Source organism: Oncorhynchus gorbuscha, linkage group LG18, assembly GCF_021184085.1.
Source record: "Oncorhynchus gorbuscha isolate QuinsamMale2020 ecotype Even-year linkage group LG18, OgorEven_v1.0, whole genome shotgun sequence".
Lineage (NCBI taxonomy): Eukaryota > Metazoa > Chordata > Actinopteri > Salmoniformes > Salmonidae > Oncorhynchus > Oncorhynchus gorbuscha.
Genome location: NC_060190.1, coordinates 14,559,020 through 14,573,299, shown reverse-complemented (window position 1 = coordinate 14,573,299; position 14,280 = coordinate 14,559,020). Strand labels below are relative to the sequence as shown.

At 42.2% G+C, this 14,280-nt stretch overlaps 1 long non-coding RNA gene across 2 annotated transcripts in view; it reads right to left on the bottom strand.

Annotated features, from left to right (window-relative positions):
• Positions 1-1,530: 1,530 nt before the first annotated feature.
• LOC124003359 overlaps positions 1,531-14,280 on the bottom strand; it is a 51,374-nt gene continuing 38,624 nt past the window's right edge. For both annotated transcript variants that reach the window (XR_006833207.1, XR_006833208.1), the window contains exons 2-3: positions 6,594-6,724; positions 1,531-1,591 (exon numbers count right to left, since the gene is read on the bottom strand). This is a non-coding gene — a long non-coding RNA (uncharacterized LOC124003359). The remainder of the gene's footprint in view (positions 1,592-6,593; positions 6,725-14,280) is intronic.

Below are 14,280 nucleotides of genomic sequence, written 5' to 3'. Positions count from 1 at the left end.
GTTTGGAAATGTCCTTGTTTTCGTTGTACGAGATCTTCAGTTTCTTGGCAACTTCTCGCATGGAATAGCCTCCATTTCTCAGAACATGTATAGACTGACGAGTTTCAGAAGAAAGTTATTTGTTTCTGGCCATTTTGAGGTTGTAATCGAACTCACAAATGCTGATGCTCCAGATACTCAACTAGTCTAAAGAAGGACAGTTTCATTGCTTCTTTAATCAGAACAACAGTTTTCAGCTGACATAATTGCAAAAGGGTTTTCTAATGATCAATTAGCCTTTTAAAATGATAAACTTGGATTCGCTAACACACCGTGCCATTGGAACACAGGAGTGACGGTTGCTGATAATGGAATGGCCTCTGTACGCCTATGTAGATATTCCATTAAAAAATGACCCGTTGCCAGCTACAATAGTCATTTACAGATTTAACAACGTCGACACTGTATTTCTGATCAATTTGATGTTATTTTAATGGACAAAAAAATAGCTTTTCTTTCAAAAACAAGGACATTTCTAAGTGACCCCAAACTGTTGAATGGTAGTGTAGTTTGGTACACCATTCAGTTCCTCTGCACAAGTGTTAAGGAAATAACTTTTTTTTTGGGGGGGGGCAAAAATGGTTCTGGTGTGATGACAGAGTCTCCAATGAAATTAAGATAACCATACAGGTAACTGGGGCAAGGTCATGTATAATTTTAAAAATCAATTTAAAAATCAAACAGTTTGATCAACTGGAAGCCCGTTCAGTTCCCTGAAATTATTAGGACCAATGTTCATCCTAGGGCTGAGTTTAAGTATAATTCATCTGCAGGTTTGGGTAGGTTACTTTCTAAATGTAATCAAATCAAATCAAATCAAATCAAATTTATTTATATAGCCCTTCATACATCAGCTGATATCTCAAAGTGCTGTACAGAAACCCAGCCTAAAACCCCAAACAGCAAACAATGCAGGTGTAAAAGCACGGTGGCTAGGAAAAACTCCCTAGAAAGGCCAAAACCTAGGAAGAAACCTAGAGAGGAACCGGGCTATGTGGGGTGGCCAGTCCTCTTCTGGCTGTGCCGGGTAGAGATTATAACAGAACATGACCAAGATGTTCAAATGTTCATAAATGACCAGCATGGTCAAATAATAATAAGGCAGAACAGTTGAAACTGGAGCAGCAGCACAGTCAGATGGACTGGGGACAGCAAGGAGCCATCATGTCAGGTAGTCCTGGGGCACGGTCCTAGGGCTCAGGTCCTCCGAGAGAGAGAAAGAAAGAGAGAATTAGAGAGAGCATATGTGGGGTGGCCAGTCCTCTTCTGGCTGTGCCAGGTGGAGATTATAACAGAACGTGGCCAAGATGTTCAAATGTTCATAAATGACCAGCATGGTTGAATAATAGTAAGGCAGAACAGTTGAAACTGGAGCAGGAGCATGGCCAGGTGGACTGGGGACAGCAAGGAGTCCTCATGTCAGGTAGTCCTGGGACATGGTCCTAGGGCCCAGGCCAGTTGAAACTGGAGCAGCAGCATGGCCAGGTGGACTGGGGACAGCAAGGAGTCATCATGTCAGGTAGTCCTGGGGCATGGTTCTAGGGCTCAGGTCCTCCGAGAGAGAGAAAGAAAGAGAGAAGGAGAGAATTAGAGAACGCACACTTAGATTTACACAGGACACCGAATAGGACAGGAGAAGTACTCCAGATAAACAAACTGACCCTAGCCCCCCGACACATAAACTACTGCAGCATAAATACTGGAGGCTGAGACAGGAGGGGTCAGGAGACACTGTGGCCCCATCCGAGGACACCCCCGGACAGGGCCAAACAGGAAGGATATAACCCCACCCACTTTGCCAAAGCACAGCCCCCACTGTAATCAGTTACAGATACTAATTACCTGTCCTAAATTGTAATCAGCAACGTAATGTTTGGTTTACCCAAACTCAGTGTAACGTAATCTCATTACTTTCCCCTTAAGAGCCATTAGAATAATACAAAAATGGACACTACTGGTCAAAAGTTTTAGAACACCTACTCATTCAAGGGTTTTTCATTATGTCTTACTATTTTCTACATTGTAGAATAATATGGAAGACATCAAAATGATGAAATAACATATATGGAATCATGTAGTAACCAAAAAAGTGTTAAACAAATCAAAATCTATTTTATATTTGCAATTCTTCATATAGCCACCCTTTGCCTTGATGACAGCTTTTCATATTCTTGGCATTCTCTCAACCAGATTCACCTGGAATGCTTTTCCAACACTCTTGAACTATTTCCCACATATGCTGAGAACTTGTTGGCTGATTTTCCTTCATTCTGCAGTTCGACTCATCCCAAACCATCTCAATTTGGTTGAGGTCGGGGGATTGTGGAGGACAGGTCATCTGATGCAGCACTCCATCACTCTCCTTCTTGGTCAAATAACCTTTACACAGCCTGGAGGTGTGTTTTGGGTCATTGTCAAATCAAACTGTATTTGTCACATGCGCTGCAGATTGGTCACATGCACACGCAGATTGGTTGAGCTAATTTGTTCATGTAGGTAGGGGTGAAGCGACTATGCATTAACAAACAGTGAGTATCAGCAGTGTACAAAACCAATGGGGGGAGGGGGAGGGGGGGGGGGGTCAATGTAAATAGTCCAGTGGCCATTTGATTAATTGTTCAGCAGTCTTATGGCTTGGGGGTAGCTGTTAAGGAGCATTTTGGTCCTAGACTTGGCGCTCCGGTACCGCTTGCCATGCGGTAGCAGAGAAAACAGTCTATGACTTGGGCGACAGGAGTCTCTGATAATATTATGGTCTTTCCTCTGACACCGCCTATTATATAGGTTCTGGATGGCAGGAAGCTTGGTCCCAGTGATGGACTGGGCTGTTCGCACTACCCTCTGTAGTGCCTTACGGTCAGATGCCGAGCAGTTGCCATACCAGCTGGTGATGCAACCGGTCAGGATGCTCTCGATGGTGCAGCTGTATAACATTTTGGGGATCTGGGGACCCATGCCAAATCTTTTCAGTCTCCTGAGGGGGAAAATGTTTTGTTGTGCCATCTTCACGACTGTCTTGGTGTGTTTGAACCATGATAGTTCGTTGGTGATGTGGACACCAAGGAACTTGAAACTCTCAACCCATTCCACTACAGCCTCGTCGATGTTAATGAGAGCCTGTTTGGCCCACCTTTTCCTGATGTCCACAATCAGCTCCTTCGTCTTGCTCACATTGAGGGAGAGGTTGTTGTCCATGGTTGTTGTCCACCACACTGCCAGTTTTCTGATCTCCTCCCTATAGACTGTCTCATTGTTGTTGTTGATCAGGCCTACCACTGTTGTGTCATCAGCAAACTTAATGATGGTGTTGGAGTTGTGTTTAGCCACGCAGTCATGGGTGAACAGGGAGTACAAGAGGGGGTGGAGTACACACCCCTGAGGGGCCCCCGTGTTGAGGATCAGCGTGGCAGATGTGTTGTTGCCTACCTTTACCACCTGGAGGTGGCCCGTCAGGAAGTCCAGGAATCAGTTGCAGAAAGAGGTGTTTAGTCCCAGGGTCCTTAGCTTAATGATGAGCTTTGTGGGCACTATGGTGTTGAACGCTGAGCTGTAGTCAATGAACAGCATTCTCACATAGGTGCTCCTATTGTCCAGGTGGGAAAGGGCAGCATGGAGTGGAATTGAGATTGCGTCATTTGTGGATCTGTTGGGGCGGTATGCGAATTGGAGTGGGTCTAGGGTATCAGGGAGGATGCTGTTGATGTGAGCCATGACCAGCCTTTCAAAGCACTTCACAGCTACCGATGTGGGTGCTACGGAGCGGTAATCATTTAGGCCTGTTGAAAACAAATGATAGTCCCACTAAGCGCAAACCAGATGGGATGGCATATCGCTGCAGGATGCATGATATGCATGGCAGATGTGAAGGCACAACCATGCTGGTTAAGCTTGCCTTGAATTCTAAATAAATCACAGACAGTGTCACCAGCAAAGCACCCCCACAAATCCCACCTCCTCTGACATGTTTCACAGTGGGAAGCACAGATGGGGAGATCATCTGTTCTGACCAAAGGACAGATTTCCACCGGTCTAATGTTCATTGCTCATGTTTCTTGGCCCAAGCAAGCAAACTGGATGCAGTTTATCACAGTGCCATCCGTTTTGTTACTAAAGCACCTTGTACTACCCACCACTGCGACCTGTATGCTCTAGTCGGCTGGTCCTTGCTACATATTCGTCGCCAGACCCACTGGCTCCAGGTCATCTACAAGTCCATGCTAGGTAAAGCTCCGCCTTATCTCAGTTCACTGGTCACGATGGCAACACCCACCCGTAGCACGCGCTCCAGCAGGTGTATCTCACTGATCATCCCTAAAGCCAACACCTAATTTGTCCGCCTTTCGTTCCAGTTCTCTGCTGCCTGTGACTGGAACGAATTGCAAAAATCGCTGAAGTTGGAGACTTTTATCTCCCTCACCAACTTCAAACATCTGCTATCTGAGCAGCTAACCAATCGCTGCAGCTGTACATAGTCTATCGGTAAATAGCCCGTCCAATTTTACCTACCTCATCCCCATACTGTTTATATTTATTTACTTTTCTTTTGCACACCAGTATCTCTACCTGTACATGACCATCTGATCATTTATCTCTCCAGTGTTAATCTGCAAAATTGTAATTATTCGCCTACCTCCTCATGCCTTTTGCACACAATGTATATAGACTGTCTTTTTTTTCTACTGTGTTATTGACTTGTTAATTGTTTACTCCATGTGTAACTCTGTGTTGTCTGTTCACACTGCTATGCTTTATCTTGGCCAGGTCGCAGTTGTAAATGAGAACTTGTTCTCAACTAGGTGAAGAAAAAAAAAATATATAAATAAAAAAAAGTCTCTTCTTCTTATCGGTGTCCTTTAGTAGTGGTTTCTTTGCAGCAATTCGACCATAAAGCCCTGATTCACTCAGTCTCATCTGAAAAGTTGATGTTGAAATGTGTCTGTTACTTGAACTTATTTGGGCTGCAATTTCTGAGGCTGGTAACTCTAATGAACTTAACCTCTGCAGCAGAGGTAACTCTGGGTCTTCCTTTCCTGTGGCAGTCCTGAGAGCCAAGTTGAGAGCCAATTTCATCATAGCGCTTGATGGTTTTGCGACTGCACTTGAAGAAACTTTCACAGTGCTTGAAATGTTCCAGATTGACTGACCTTCATGTCTTAAAGTAATGATGGACTGTCATTTCTCTTTGCTTGTTTGAGCTGTTCTTGCCATAATATGGACTTGGTCTTTGACCAAATAAGGTTATCTTCTGTATACCACCCCTACCTTGTCACAACACAACTGATTGGCTCAAACACACTAAGAAGGAAAGAAATTCCACAAATCAACTTTTAACAAGGCACACCTCTTACAGTTTTTGACAATTGCTTCCACATGATTTCTGAAACTAGGGCTCCTTTTCTCTAGACTCTACAAACAAAACCCCAAAACACACAAAAACCAAACACTTCATTCAAAACTATTTGAACTCTTCTCAAAATTGTGTTTTTGTATAAAAACTCTACACACAAACCATCAAATGATTAGCTCTTAGACACGTCAACTACACACAGATGTGACAAATGTAAAACACTTCTATCTTGTGTCTTTTGCATGTTCAGTGGAGTCCATGGCAGTTTGTCACAGCACTCACACGTACATGTATGTGCACAAATATGTATGCAAATTCAGTATATATTTACACTATCAACAGAAATGCAAGGGGGGTAGAAATACAGTATAAGATAAACAAATAGGCTTGTCCTTCTCGTCCTTCTCGTCCTCCTCTTCCTCCTCTTCCTCCTCCTTGTCCCCCTCTTATGCTCACTCTTCTTCCTCTAACTCTCTCTCCAAAATTGGCCTCCATTGATGTCCAAACCAAGAAAGCCAACCTGAAGTCTATTTATTGTGCTCAAGCTCTGATTTCTAAGCGAAGAAATGAACTATAAGTGTTTTCACACGTGAGCACTGGGTGTAGGTAATTGGTAAATGAGTGTGGCATTTGGAATGGCAGTGTTTTCCAAACGAAACACAAGACCTGTTAGTTTTGAATGATGTGTCTACTGTAGAAAACTGTGTTTAGTAGTTTGCAAAAAGTGTGTTTTATAATTGCAAACTGAGTGTAAAGCAAATAATGTGCTTGTAGTTTTGCAGACTTGGTCTGAAGATTAGACACATGAGTTAATTGTTTCACTGAGTGTGCCTCAAGTACCACTTTTAGTGTATAAGCGATTGTAAAAAAAACTGTAATTGAAATGCATTCCAGGTGACTAGGTCATGAAGCTGGTTGAGAGAATGCCAATAGTTTCCAAAGCTGTCATCAAAAGCAAAGGGTGGCTACTTTGAACAATCTCAAATATAAAATATACTTTGATTTGTTTAACACTTTTTTGGTTACTACATGATTCCATATGGGTTATTTCATAGTTTTGATATCTTCGCTATTATTCTACAATGTAGAAAATATAAAAAGTTAAGAAAAACCCTTGGATGAGTAGTTCACATTTTTGACTGGTACTGTATATCCCTGGCATATTACATAATTTATGCAGGAGCATTCAAGACATTTTTGGACTCACCTTGTTGTACTGTGTTCACTTGTTCAGGAAGGTGGAGTGGCGGTATTTTGTGGGCAAATTTTGTCATCAAACTTGGTCATCAAAGTCTGGCATTCTCTGGATTTATGGTGCTTTCAAGACAACTGTGAACTCTGGAAAAAACAAGGTAGAATCATGATGAAGTCAGTGATCTTCAGGTCGTAGCTCTAGAGTTTCCCACTTACAATTCCGAGTTGGATGACCGTTCAAAATGTATTTTCCCAGTCGGAACTAGTTTTTTCCTGAGTTACCAGTTGTCTCGAACTCACTAAAGTCAGATTTCCCAATTCTGAGGGAACAGTTGTTTTGAGAGCTTCAGAAATCATGCTGGATTGACAGCATGGCCAATGTTGAATGTTAATAATTTTAAGCTTGGAAAAGAGACCCTTAAACAGAGAATTGGGTCCACACTCACTCCACTGAATAGCAGGCTAGTGATTGCTTTGCATTGCTTGCAGATAGCCACTGATTCCTTCCAAACCACTCATTGTTGAATTTGCGATTTCCAACTTGTGTAATGTTTATATCCAATGGCCGAGGAGCACCAATATGTTTTATCTATAATTTCTCTTCAGTATTTCTCTTCACATGACAACAAATAAAAAGGATTTGCCAGTAGATTGTCAACTTGATTCATGATGATGACTGCTAGTTAGGATTTTGAAAGTGTGATGTTGACATGATCAGTCTAATCAAAGCTACTGTACATATAACATGATTTGGCATCATTTTTCCCGTGGCAAATGACCTTGAACCTTCTTGGATGGGCACTTATGGCAGCACACAAGGGGCTTGTATTGTCAAGCTCTACCGTTAGATTTGGCCGTGACGTAGTGTCCCCATGAGTGACAGAACACTGAGCCAATATCAGGCAACTAGAGAACATTACCAACCCCTACACTCCATATTTGTAAAAAACAATGTGGGCTAAAAATGTGGGGCTCTGGCCTACCTGCACTGAATGACGGGTCGCCACTGTCACACATAGCTAATTGAGAAAGCATTAGTGTGATTCACATCAATGCGCTATGTAGATATCAATAATAAGTTATATCCGTGTCGCCCGTAGGCTACATCATTGCTGTCGTCCTTACCTCCAAGCGTTTATTCAAGTTAGATCATCTTTGGATGCTGACAGCGGTCGCACCATTGGAAAACATAGCTTGGACTGTAGCCTACAAAAGCCTATAAGCCAATTTATGCTTGATCTGAAAATGTGGTCTTAGACGGAACACAAACCGGCTGCGCGTGCGCCATCGTGCATACATTTATTTAGTCCCCAACACCAAACGTGATCACGACATGCAGGTTAAAATATCAAAACAAACTCTGAACAAATGACATTTTTTGGGGACAGGTCGAAAAGCATTAAACATGTATGGCAATTTAGCTAGCTAGCTTGCACTTTCTAGCTAATTTGTCCTATTTAGCTAGCTTGCTGTTGCTACCTAATTTGTCCTGGGACATAAACATTGAGTTGTTATTTTACCTGAAATGCACAAGGTCCTCTACTCTGACAATTAATCCACACATAAAACAGCCAACCAAATCGTTCCTAGTCATCTCTCCTCCTTCCCGGCTTTATCATCTTTGAACTTATATGGTGATTGGCATCTACACTTTCATAGTATTACCACGATAACCGACAAAACATTTCGTCTTTCAATCACCCTTGTGGGTATAACGAATGAGGAGATGGCACGTGGGTACCTGCTTCTATATGGCGCGTGAGTACCTGCCTGTTTGCCACAGTGTCTCCTGACCCCTCCTGTCTCAGCCTCCAGTATTTATGCTGCATGTGTCGGGGGGCTAGGGTCAGTCTGTTATCCGGTGTCCTGTGTACATTTAAGTATGCTCTCTTTAATTCTCTCTTTCTTTCTCTCTCTCGGAGGATCTGAGCCCTAGGTCCATACCTCAGGACTACCTGGCATGATGACTCCTTGCTGTCCCCAGTCCACCTGACCATGCTGCTGCTCCAGTTTCAACTGTTCTGCCTATGGCTATGGAACCCTGACCTGTTCACCGGACGTGCTACCTGTCCCAGACCTGCTGTATTCAACTCTCTAGAGACAGCAAGAGCGGTAGAGATACTCTTAATGATCGGCTATGAAAAGCCAACTGACATTTACTCCTGAGCTGCTGGCTTGTTGCACCCTCAACAACTACTGTGATTATTATTATTATTTGACCATGCTGGTCATTTATGAACATTTGAACATCTTGGCCATGTTCTGTTATAATCTCCACCCGGCCCAGCCAGAAGAGGACTGGCCACCCCTCATAGCCTGGTTCCTCTCTAGGTTTCTTCCTAGGTTTTGGCCTTTCTAGGGAGTTTTTCCTAGCCACCGTGCTTCTACACCTGCATTTATTTTAGCTCTTGGCAATGCAGACGCTCGTTGGTACGTGCGAGCAGTGTGGGTGGAATAATTTAAGAACATAGAGTTCTAAATATATTTTGTAAAGCTTGCGCATGCAACGCGAGCGGTGTGGTCAGCCTATTAGGGTCTGTATTGAGGGTGTAACCCAATTGCGGAGCCTACTGAAGCATGTATAAACACAAACTCACTTCCTTGACAACTTCCATCTGCTCAGCTATGCAAAGTGCAAGAAGCATGAATGCCTTGACTTCTGCTGAGCCTGAATCTATCAAGTCAAGTATCAAGTCATCAAATTTGTGACTAGTCATGTACCTGGTGTCTACAGCTTCTGCTGACTTGTGGTCAGACTTTAGGCAGAATGTCATTGAGAAAGCAGAAAGGTGTCAAATATAATTTGTTTTTGCAAACATCATTTCTGAATTTAAAAGTAATCCTAGAAGTAATCATCTAGGTTTTTCAAAAGCATCTCTAATCTGATTTCAATATTTTCGCTGGTAACATAACAGATTACAGTTCATTTTTTAATAATCCGTTACGTATAACAGATTGCATTAAAATGATTATGTAACATTTACATTTAAGTCATTTAGCAGACGCTCTTATCCAGAGCGACTTACAAATTGGTGCATTCACCTTATGACATCCAGTGGAACAGTCACTTTACAATAGTGCATCTAAAACTTAAGGGGGGGTGAGAGGGATTACTTATCCTATCCTAGGTATTCCTTAAAGAGGTGGGGTTTCAGGTGTCTCCGGAAGGTGGTGATTGACTCCGCTGTCCTGGCGTCGTGAGGAAGTTTGTTCCACCATTGGGGGGCCAGGGCAGCGAACAGTTTTGACTGGGCTGAGCGGGAGCTGTACTTCCTCAGTGGTAGGGAGGCGAGCAGGCCAGAGGTGGATGAACGCAGTGCCCTTGTTTGGGTGTAGGGCCTGATCAGAGCCTGGAGGTACTGAGGTGCCGTTCCCCTCACAGCTCCGTAGGCAAGCACCATGGTCTTGTAGCGGATGCGAGCTTCAACTGGAAGCCAGTGGAGAGAACGGAGGAGCGGGGTGACGTGAGAGAACTTGGGAAGGTTGAACATTGAAGCAAGGAGAATCCGTTACTCCCCAACTCTCTATAATTCTATAAGAAGAGAGAGACTGTAGATTCCTCTTACAGGAACTTTATTATAAGATTTGCAAAAAGGAATCAATCAACCATTACCAGGAATGTTTCAGAGTTGAATGCATAGGTCGGGTCTCTGCTTTTATATACAATCCCTTTCTGTATACGTGGCAGCCAGCAGATAGTGTGTAAAAGGCAATTAGTTGTCTGTGCAGATTTAAGAAAGCATGAGGTTGACAGCCCGAGGGCTCAACCGTCTAACTGCATTCACAACAGCAAACACTATAATGTGCTATTTTCTGCAAATATACATACATGTGACCTCTTGTAGAGCACCCAAACGGCTCTTAGCTGTAAGCTCAGTCACAGAAAGACAAGTTTGTATCCGTTTAGAAAAAACCCTAGCATATAACATGAGACCGTTATTTTGGTCGTAAAAACGGGATAGCATGACTAATTATGTCATTTTCCACATCAAGTGGCACTGGATCAGAAATGTTGTCAGGGTCCTCATAGTCTCTGTATCCAGGAACTTGGTGACTCTTGCCAGGAACTTTGTCCTGTCGTCAACCTTCAGAACAATGACCTTCAGAACCATGATTTCACCTGTCATGTGTTGGTCTAGATTACATCCCAAGTATGTAATGCAGCATATCTCCTTCACCGCTAGACCATTACACTTGACCGAGAAGTTGGAAGTTTCTAACTTTGTGTTTGGAACCAAACAGGATACATTCCGTCTTGCCTAAAAGCAGAGGCAGTTTGTTGTCGGATAACCACTTACTGACTTTAGTCAGTTCACTGCTTAGAGTCTTTTCAATGGTCTCCTTATTCTTATGTGAAACCAGTCATCCGCATTCTGGAACAGAGGACATGAAAAGGCAGAATCCATGTAATTTATGTAGAGCAATGAAAATGAAAAGCGAAGGTATTACAGAAGTACTCCACTTGTCAGAATTCTGGTGGATCCTGGTGGATCCCGTTACAAAAAGAAGAATCTCTCCCAGTCATAACACGTGATATGCAGTATAGCATAAAAGCACCACAGGGAACAAAACACAATTTTAAGCAAAACAAAAACACAAAAAGCATAAAAATAAAGTGGAAAGTGTCGCGACTTCTACCGAAGTCGGTCCCTCTCCTTGCTCGGGCGGCGTTCGGCGGTCGACGTCACCGGCCTTCTAGCCATCGCCGATCCACTTTTCATTGTCCATTTGTTTTGTCCTTGTCTTACACACCTGGTTTCATTCCCCCAATTACTTGTTCATTATTTAACCCTCTGTTCCCCCATGTTTGTTGTGTGAGTGATTGTTTGTATGTGATACAGTCCGTTAATTGTGGCCTAGATTATTGCGTTGTATTATTGATTGTTTGAGTAAATTACGTTTATAACTCATATCTGCTGTCTTGCACCTGACTCCTCTACACCAGCTACACACAGGCTTATAACAGAAAGAGAGGATTAAAGTTGCCACTAGTATCAATTCAACTGGAAGAGAAAGTTATGCAATGTTGGGTAGCATGGTGGTTTCATTCGGTGGCCACATCAACGTTGATTAAATTATATTGTCTACATGCTTCTTAACCTATAAGAGAAAACATATTGGGATAAGGATACCAAAGAACTAGGAATAGAATAGACTGACAGGTGTCTGGATCACACAGAAAATGCAGAAGTTCCATAAATAGAATAGAACGTCTTATTTTTCTTGTTTCTGTCACGACTCCTACCGAAGGTAGCTCCCCTTCCTGTTCGGGTGGTGCTTGTCGTCACCGGCCTACTAGCTGCCACTGATCCCTTTTTCCCCTTTTCTGTTTATTGGTTTCACCTGTGTTTGGTTTAGGCTGATTGGTCAGTCCCGCCTGCTGGTTGTGCGGGATTGTTTGGTGTACGTGTGTACACATCTGTGTGTCACGGTTTTCCCATTTTCTTAGGTTTTGCTGGACTGTTTAAGTCCCCCGTGTTTGGGGTATTTGTTTTGGTGTGCGCCCTGTGTTTTGTTCACCGTTTTTGGGCAGTAAAATGTTTAGCACAACCCTGAACTCTCTGCTTCCTGCGCCTGACTTCTCACCCACTACACCCCGGATGTTACAGTTTCTAACCAGATCTGTAGAGCTGTTAATAATACTGTAGAGTCTAAGCCAAATAACACATTCATGAATGGCAATTAAAACAGTAAAAAAATGAATAAGGTTTTAAAATGTCTGTCCTAGATCTAGGAGATACTGTATGAGAAAGCTCTAGTTGTTGTTGTGTGTTTTTTTAAAAAACATATTGAACCTCTTTTTTTTTGGATATGCACTAAACTACCTCCATACTTCTATTCATCTTTTAAACGGGTACTGGTTCTTTCAGATGAGTCTCCTGACACTTGTGGGGCTCATAGAGTAAAACGGAGAACACCATCTTTCCATAAAGTGGTCATACAAGCCAAACCGTCTGAATGCTACAGTCGTTTTTGTGACAAGACCAACTTTCAGGATGTTTCATGGTCTTACAAGAGCCGTTGTAGCTCGGCCACCTTCCACCACAGATGCAGAAGGCCGCCATAAGCAATTGCGGTGGATTTATACACAGCCCATGCAAAAAAAAAAGATATCTCTAGCTTAAACTGACTGATTTTAATGGAGATTTTTGTATTATGTTACATTGATTTACTCTTCGGGGTGTCAATAGACTCTAGAGGGTTTTAAGCCAGGATCTAGGCAGATCTGCAATTAATAATTTGCAGAAATTAGGCTTTTCGTTTAATCCATATGATTTTATATCGCTTTTCTAAAACCCAAAGATGCTACAATAAGCAACTATAAGGAAAACCAACACAAAAAAAGCAACAAGTTACCTGGGATAGGGTGGAAGAGGAGGTGGGAAGAAAGAGACAACCAAAACAAAAACTTCTAGATGGTGTGTAGATAGTTCAAAATGGAAGTGAAATGTTGCAATCCCCAGAGGACATCCTCTGAACTTTGCACTCTACAACACACTGCAATAAGTCATACACTGACAGTCCAAACACTGCTCTTTGTTCTTGGCTGTGGTGGAGAGTTTGGAATCTGATTGATTGCTTCTGTGGACAGAAGCAATCAATAAACTGAGATTAGGAGCACACCCTTTAAGAGTGTGCTCCTAATCTCAGCTCATTACCTGTATATAATTTGTAAATCGCTCTGGATAAGAGCGTCTGCTAAATGACTTAAATGTAAATGTAAATATAAGACACCTGGGAGCCAGAAATCTTTCTGATTGAGAGGGGGTCAAATACGTATTTCCCTCATTAAAATGCAAATCAATTTATAACTTTTTTGACATGCGTTTTCTGGATTTTTTTGTTGTCATTCTGTCTCTCACTGTTCGAATAAACCTACCATTAAAATTATAGACTGATCATTTCTTTGTCAGTGGACAAACGTACAAAGGGGATCAAATACTTTTTTCCCTCACTGTAGGGGGTTCCCAACACTAATGTAAGATTTCTTGTATCATATTTCTTATATTTAACCTTATTTTGACAGGGAGTCATATTGTGACCAATGTCTCTTTTGCAAATGAGGCCTGTGATTACAAAGATACACACAAATATACAATGACATGCAAAACAGCACAAACATGAGGGAGTTGAAACATTTCACACTGTAAGTGCAAGTGTCAAACTGATGTCACTGCAAAGCCGAAGAGCACTGTGGTTAGAACAATTACCAACACCCTTCCTCTGACAGACTTTTAGAAACTAACTAACTATTTATTGTATTAGAGAAAATGTACATGTGGCAATTGGGACAACATTTGATTCTAATTATTGTGACATTGAAGCAAGGAGAATCTCAATCAAACTGGTATCCAAGAGTGTCTGAGGTTTGACAAAGTAACCTTTCTGGTTCTGTTACTATGTGATTTCAAACACAATCAATAAAACTCAAACTAGAATCATATGTGAAATAAAATGAAACTCATCTGAATTGCCAAATAAGCTTTCTCCTGTGTTTTGTTGTTGCCTCTGTAGTATGTACTCGATACCGGTTTCCTTGACAGGGTTCTCACATTTTGATACTTAGAAGTTATTCTCACTGGGGAAGTATAAAAGAAGGGGACAGGGCAAAGTACTAATACCAACCATCCAAAATAGCAAATTGCAAAAAAAAATGTACATCCACTTTCTCACCCAAATGATAGTGATCCACCGCAGCT